Here is a 7,498-nt window from a genome sequence, read left to right as displayed (position 1 = left end):
ACACAGTAAACACATTGTGCAAGAACACATCCAATAAAAGTTTCAACTCCTAAAAAAAGAAGTATAAGAACACCAATATGGATTTTTAAAAGATGGAGAGATGGAGGGATTAAAATATAGTAGGGCTTTTTGGGCATTGCAGCATACCAAAAACTATACGTATAAACTGCCATTTTCCAGTTAGCACAGTGTTCTAGCTAACTAGAGTGCTGTTCAACAAATAAAAAAGGAACAAAAATAAAGGCTAGATTGCTTAAAGGAACACTATAGTGTTAGGAAATACAAAAATGTATTCCTAACACTAAAGTGTCCCTCTGCTTTCATGGCCCACAAGGCCATGAAAGGGTTAAAAACACTAGTTTTGTTACATTAATTTTTCTGATGTCTGTTTGAAGTTTCTGTATACTTACTGTGTTTAGTGCGAAGGGGGGATCTACCATGCCAGCCTCTAGCTCATCCCAATCGATGGACTGGAATAAAGGGTGAGCTCGGATGTTGTTGGCTGCCCCCAATCGCTCAGTTGGATTTTTGCACAGGAGCTGTAAATGGAAGAGTAGAATGTCAACTTTAAAAGTCCCTTTATTCATTGGCTAAAACACGTACAAACACAACTGAGATACTCAAACAGATATTATAAAATATGTATGCAGTATCACAAGCTTAAAGGGACATTCTAATCATTAAAGTTGCAAGATTATTACTTACACACTTGATTTTGTTGCTACTCCAGTTCATATCTTGAATACTGTGTTTAAAGGAGTACTCCACTTCCCACACGGGGAAAATAAATAAATCACTGTGTAGTATATTTACCGCCAATTAATAAATTAATTAATTTTCATGCATGTATTCATTGGGGTATACCTTAAAAGAGTTTGCAAAGGCTGCAGTTCTTATGTACTGCAGCCTTAGCAAGTCCTCCCCTTTTCCCCCGGAAGAGACTTGCAGTCACAGGAAAATAACCATTTAATTAAGAAACCTCTTAATTGCGCATGGGCTCGTGCACACACACACACACACACACACAGCTACATGTGCGCCTGCCATGTCTGGTCTGAGGTCTGGAGCTGATGAGTGGGGACTGGGCGGAGGTACTCGGTCGGAGTACAGGAGCTCCGTCACAGTTTTCTATAAATACATTTTATTTTTTCAGCTATGCAAAGAGTAAGTTATCCATAGAATTGTTTTCTGTTTCAGCACATGAATCTAGACTGTCGGATCATACACACCTTTTTCAGGAGATCTTTTACGTGATTTCTTTGACACTCATGGTGGTTTGTGGTGTCACGAAGCATTGATTGGGCAGCACTTGGATTTTTTGGGAAAGCTCTCTTAGCCAGCTTATGCAAGATGAGACCATAGGCCCACCAGTCTACTGCAGCGTTGTATTTTTTCCCTTTTCGCATCTGCCAAAATAATTTCAGAGATGATTAGTCTTTCCTTAGAGTAAAGAAAGTATTACTGTCACTTACAGTGCTACTCTCATCATCTGCATATTAAAGTAGGCAACTTTTAAACAACAAAAAAATATACCACTGCAAATGTAAAATTATTTGGAGCAATGTGACCAAAGGTGTTTTCTACTTTTAAAGATTTGTCTTTAAAAATTTGGAGAACCTAGCCAATCAATTTTATCATCAGCTATAATACATAAAGATATTAACCCATGCTTATTATCACATCAACTATAATACCTTAATATAGGGGAGAATAACATTGATGAACATGCTCTTCATAGCTATGCTAACTTTGTTTAGCTACAGAGTGATTATTGCTCTTGGTGAGGTGTAATAGGTTCATGTCATGTAGCCTCATACCCAAACAATAGCCATGGTCTATCCTACCTCTGGAGCCATGTAATCTTCAGTGCCTGCATATCCCTTTGCTGTCTTCTTGCTGTGCATCTCTAACGCCAGTCCAAAGTCTCCAATCTTGATGTGGCCCACGTCGTCCAGCATTATATTTCTCGGCTTTATGTCTCTGTAGAGCGATATATCATAAGCTTTATAGTTGATTAAAGATCTGGCATGAAACAGGTGGTTAACATTACAAACCATTGTCTGGAAATCTATTCATAAACAGGGCTATACATAGGACACGAGGTCATGCATTTTGACTGGAAGAAAGGAGATTTAGTCTAAGGCAAAGAAAAATGTTTTTATACAGTAAACAATAAGGATGTGGAATTCTCTGCCTGAAGAGGTGGTTTTATCAGAGGCCATGCAGATGTTTAAAAAGCTATTGGATAAATATTTGCAAAAACATAATATAGAGGGATATCATTTCTAATTAGTGGGGTAATAGCTTCTTGACCTGCCATTTTGGAGTCAAGAAGGAATTGTTTCCTAGTTTGATGCAATATTGGAAAAACATTAGACTGTTTTTTTTTTCTTCTTTTGGATCAACAGCAAAAACATATGTGAGAAAGGCTGAACTTGATGAAGTTGGATAATAGAATAATTCAATCTACAAGATACAAACAACCCTGAGCAGACTACTGCATACAAACAAGACCAGTACTACTATTTAAATATTTGTACATTTGTATATGTACCTGAGCAATGCATTAGTGAAAATTTACTTTTCGCACAAAAAATATCTACAAATCTATTAAATATGAGCTAGAGCCAACCAATAAAATAAGGCCCAATTAATTAACAGAGAAACCAAACGGTAGATTACTTTTGCCTGAATTTAGGAGAAAATTAAAAAAAAAATTGTATTCATAATTTCTCTTTATCAGGTGGACTAGGAAGTTGAATGGGAAAGAAGTGACCATTTTGTTTCTTTCTTCCTTTTCTTGCCCTCATTTTCATCTCCTCTGCCCAACACGAGTTCATGTTTTTCTCAAACGTAAGTAAAAACACAATCTAAGGATCTTTTCAGTGTTTATAAAATTCTCTCTTACAGGTGAAGTGTAATAGCAAAAAACCTTAAATCACCTGAGGTAAAAATGTAGCTAAAACAATATAAACAAAATTACAGAAAAAGCTGTTTAGAGAGTGCAGGCTTATTAATCTTGCTTAAAGAAGATACCACATACCGATGAACAATGTCGTGTCGATGGAGATATTGGAGCCCGCACGCTATCTCCGCAGCAAGGAATCTGAGAAACAAGAATTCAAAAATTAATCAACAAATTATTTAATTTAAAATAAGCTTACTTCTTAAAATGAGATCTCCCTAAATAAGCTAAACAAAGGAATATCCACTTTAATAATTGATATAAATATATATAGAGAGAGAGTGAAAATCATAGCAATCTCTCACCTCGTACCTACACTATTCATTTTTCTTACTGCCACATATACTTTTTCTAGTATAACTGGTGCGAATACTTCAGTGTTTGCACATATATTCTTATTGCTCACTTTTTTTGCATACCTTGTTAGGACTTACATGTATACCCTACATAGCAGGCATGTTCTTATTCCTTTTATTGACTTGCTTCTTTTCTATTTTCTATTACTCATTTTGGTCATTTTCCAGCCTTTTACATAGCTCTTACATGTACACTTTTATGCAAAGATTCTTGTGTATCTGTTGTCCGTATTGTTGCCTAGTGGCATGTATAATATGAGTATTATATGTTATGTTTCTATTTAGCACTATTTAGTTGCTGTAGCTGCAGTAGTTATTCCTAGATTGAGCTCCTATTTATTGAGTATTTTGATCTGCCTCTTATTACTGTTTTTTACTTCACCAGCTTGTCTTTCTCACTCTGTTCTCTATTACTACAGGAGCTCACACAATTGCATACATGTTCTAATTTCACATGTTGATCATTGGTTATATTCAGCATGTACTGTGTTATCACTATTTACCTTTAGACACTTCTGTTCTGTTTATCCTCCTTTTTTGCAGATTCTCGACTTCTACTTTTGATGATCCCTAGGACTCATGTACAGATATGCTTTAGCTGTGTGACAACTTACCGGTTGGTTTTGTTTAGAGATGAACTCAGTTGCTGTGGGATGGCAGCCCCTTGCAAACACGACCTTCCCAGGTGATTGAGAGTTATACGGGCACCTGGGAGATCTATGAGGGCATGGGTGCCTTAATTTACAGAGGAAGCGAAGTCAGGCAGTTCGATGGTCAGACAAAGGAGCAAAGCCAAGGGTCAAGCCGAAGTTCAGAAGCCAGGAGATCCACAAATAGAAAGCAGGATACCAGAAGTCAGGTCAGAGACAAGAAGGGTGGTCAGGAAAGCCAAAGGTCAGAAGCCTAGAAGTATTACCTGGAATCAGGAACCAGGAACAAGAACCAGGATCAGGAACAAGAACCGGGATCAGGATGCCAGGAGACTGGAGCAAGCACCAGAAAAACCAAGCACTGACTAAGTGCAGTGCTTGGCTATTTATAGGAAGACCTAACCACATGATTTACTCCCACCTCTTTGCAGGCGGAGCCTCAATGCCAATAAATGAGAGAAGTAGACTGGGCTATTTCCTAGTCCTTACTCTCTGTCTGTCCAAGCCTTCCTCCATCCGGCCCCCCACAATCCCTCCTGCATAACGCGTCTGAGTGGCCTCCACCATCTTGCCGTAGCTTTGGCACCCAAGCAGGACTCCATGCCGGGCAGCAGTGAGAATAGCTGAAGGAGTGGCAGTAGGAGTGCGGTGGGACAGAGTGGTGAACACCCAAGGCCCACCTCCAGGATGTCGTGGGGAAGGTAAGTGCTGGTGGCAGGAAATGTGACAAGCTGAGATACTTCAGTAACATGTCCTTGTTTATATGTCATTGTTTTTATGCACAACACTCTTTGTTAAACATTGCAAATTTGTTTCTTAGCAACAATAGGTGTATACGCCCACATGTTCCTACATCATCACGCAAACATGGATTCATGCTTCTGCAGTTAGCATGGTGTGGAATATTTATATTATATGTATATTTATTGTATGTATGCATGTTCCAGACTCATTGAGGTTCCTACTTTTTCTAAATTCTATTTATATGGCACCCACTAGTGTCTACCAAACAAGGCTATTAATAGAAAATATGGTGGCGGGCAGCTGTATATTCTTTTTTAATAGCCGTCTCCTTTAACTTCTACCCAATTGAATTCCTTTCCCATCCCCTTGAGCATCAACACAGTGACATGTTGGGCAAGTTGGTCATTATTAAAACTTTAAAAAATATATATAATTTTTATTTATGTCAAGCAACAAGATTAGTTCACATCATCAAACATGTCTTATGAGGCACAACATGAGTTTTTCAAACAGACAGCAATATTTACAATACAAAAGTTGTAGACAGTTAGTGTGTCATACAGGAAGGTTTCAGTTCATACCTTCCCTGCGTCCACAGTACAAATTATGATGCGACATTTTAAAACCAATTTGTTGCTTAATTTAAAAAAAAATTAAAAAAAATTAATGGAAGGAAGGGTGGGGGGACAGAAGAGAAGAACAAAGTAGTAGAATTAGTGAATTTAGACATTTGTATATGTGCAATTTATATGCGGGCTTTCACATTTACATTATACATACATACATTATACATTATTACAATATATATACATGGCAATTTGCAACAGGTTAAGATTTACAACAGGATAAGAAGGAGATGCGTTCCCATGACCTCCTAGTGCACAGAACCAGGCATTTTTGCTACACCCTGATTGTCTTATAGCCTAGAGGGCCGATAGCCGGGTTTACTTCCGAGATATCCAGTTTCCCCACACTCGGTTGTGTTTACTCGCACAGCCCTGTAGTCTACAGGTCATTTGTTCATATAGGCAAATAGTGTCTAATTGGTTGGAAATAGTTTCTAGAGATTGAATTGTTTTGCTTTTTCAGTGAAATGCTATGCTCACTTTCGCCACTGTTAGTATATTAAGGATTACTGTGCGATGAGGATTATTATCTAAGTCACAGATTATGTGGAGAAGATAGGGTTCTGGTTTCAATTGGAGATCAAAGTTGGTTACCTTACGTATAAGCATTTGAATTTGCACTCAAAAGGGAGTAAGTTCACGGCAATCCCAAAACACATGTTTAATAGTGCCAGTGCCCGTCTCGCATCTGCAGCAGAGCTGTGACACACCACTATAGATACGGGACAACCTATGTGGCACCAGGTACCAGCGCATTGTCATTTTACAATAAGATTCCCACAGGGAGAGGCTTTTTGAGGCTTGTTCAGTATTTTCCATAGCGGTATGCCATTGTGATAATGTAAACTGTTGCCCTACGTCCCTCTCCCACTGAACCATATAGGGCATTTTCTCTTGTGATGACCCAGTTAGAAGTTTATTGTAGAACAGTGATAGGGGTTTGATAGACCTGGAGAGTTGCTGTTGACTCAGTGATATTGGGGGTGCGCGAGTCAGACTATGCTCGCTATGCATATGAGACATCAAAATATTTTTGACTTTGAGGTAAAGGAACATGTCTCGTAGCGGCAAGGAGTATTGATTTTGTAAGGTGTGTATACCCCTACTTATCCACGTCTGTAATGGGAGATCAGAGGAGAGTGCCGTTAATGTTTCTGGAGGCACGGAACTAAGGAGTGAGGTTGGGCTCATTACATTTAGGCTCCAGGTACTCCAGGACCTCAGCAAAAATGTTGAGCTTAGATGTATGGGTGAACCAGATACCAGGGGGGGCATATTCGCCCAGAGCGAATAAGTAAGGCTGTTCGGGTGCAGGCATGTGTTTTCAAAGGGCAACCAGATTGGGCACTGGGATCTTCAGATAGCCTAAGAATGCACCATAATAGGTCCTGATGTCGGGTAGGCCCAGGCTGCCCTTGGAGTAGGAAAGCCCAAGTTTGCGGTATGCCACTCGAGGGGGTTACCTCTTCCAGATATGAGTGTTTATGGTGGATTAGAATTTTTGATAAGTTTGGTTGGCAGTGCTATGGGTAAGATGTGAAAAAGATAAAGTATATGTGGTAACACCATCATTTTTATGAAAAACAAAATTGAAATTTTAGGTGAAACTGTAGAGTTAATTTGCCAACCCTCTTTTCCAAAAGGCTCTTGTAAATGTGTATCTTTCATAAGTCCTTGTCATCTTTACTCCAGTTAAACCTTCTTATTGCTCTGACCCATATTACCCCTCTTATCGTCCCCACTTCACTTTGAAGATCTTTAAGACTTACATTGCAGTGCGAGGTTCCATTCTGACATTTTTATTCAGGAACCCCTCAAGATCACCACCATGCAGATATTGTAGCACATAGCATAGATGGCTCTGGATGAAAAAAAAAATACAGTGCGTTACAAATCACAACACGAACACTTAAACAACAAAAAGAAAGCTTGCTTAAACATAATTTCTGTTTCTTTGCAACTTCTTTTTCAGGTTATCACAAGAGAAAATCAATATCCTAGAGCTGTGAAAAAATAAATGGTCTGCTCAAGGAACAACTGTTATGGGATACCTTTTATCACTGTGTTGACGCCTTTTTAAGAAAAAAAAATGCGGGGACATGATGTCAATAGGCTTGTCAGTAAAATTTAAGAAATCATTGTGGTACTCCACAGATG

This window comes from Pelobates fuscus, chromosome 2 (assembly GCF_036172605.1).
Source record: "Pelobates fuscus isolate aPelFus1 chromosome 2, aPelFus1.pri, whole genome shotgun sequence".
In the NCBI taxonomy this organism is placed as follows: Eukaryota; Metazoa; Chordata; class Amphibia; order Anura; family Pelobatidae; genus Pelobates; species Pelobates fuscus.
The sequence above is the reverse complement of the archived record's forward strand: the minus strand, read 5'-3'. Positions refer to the sequence as shown.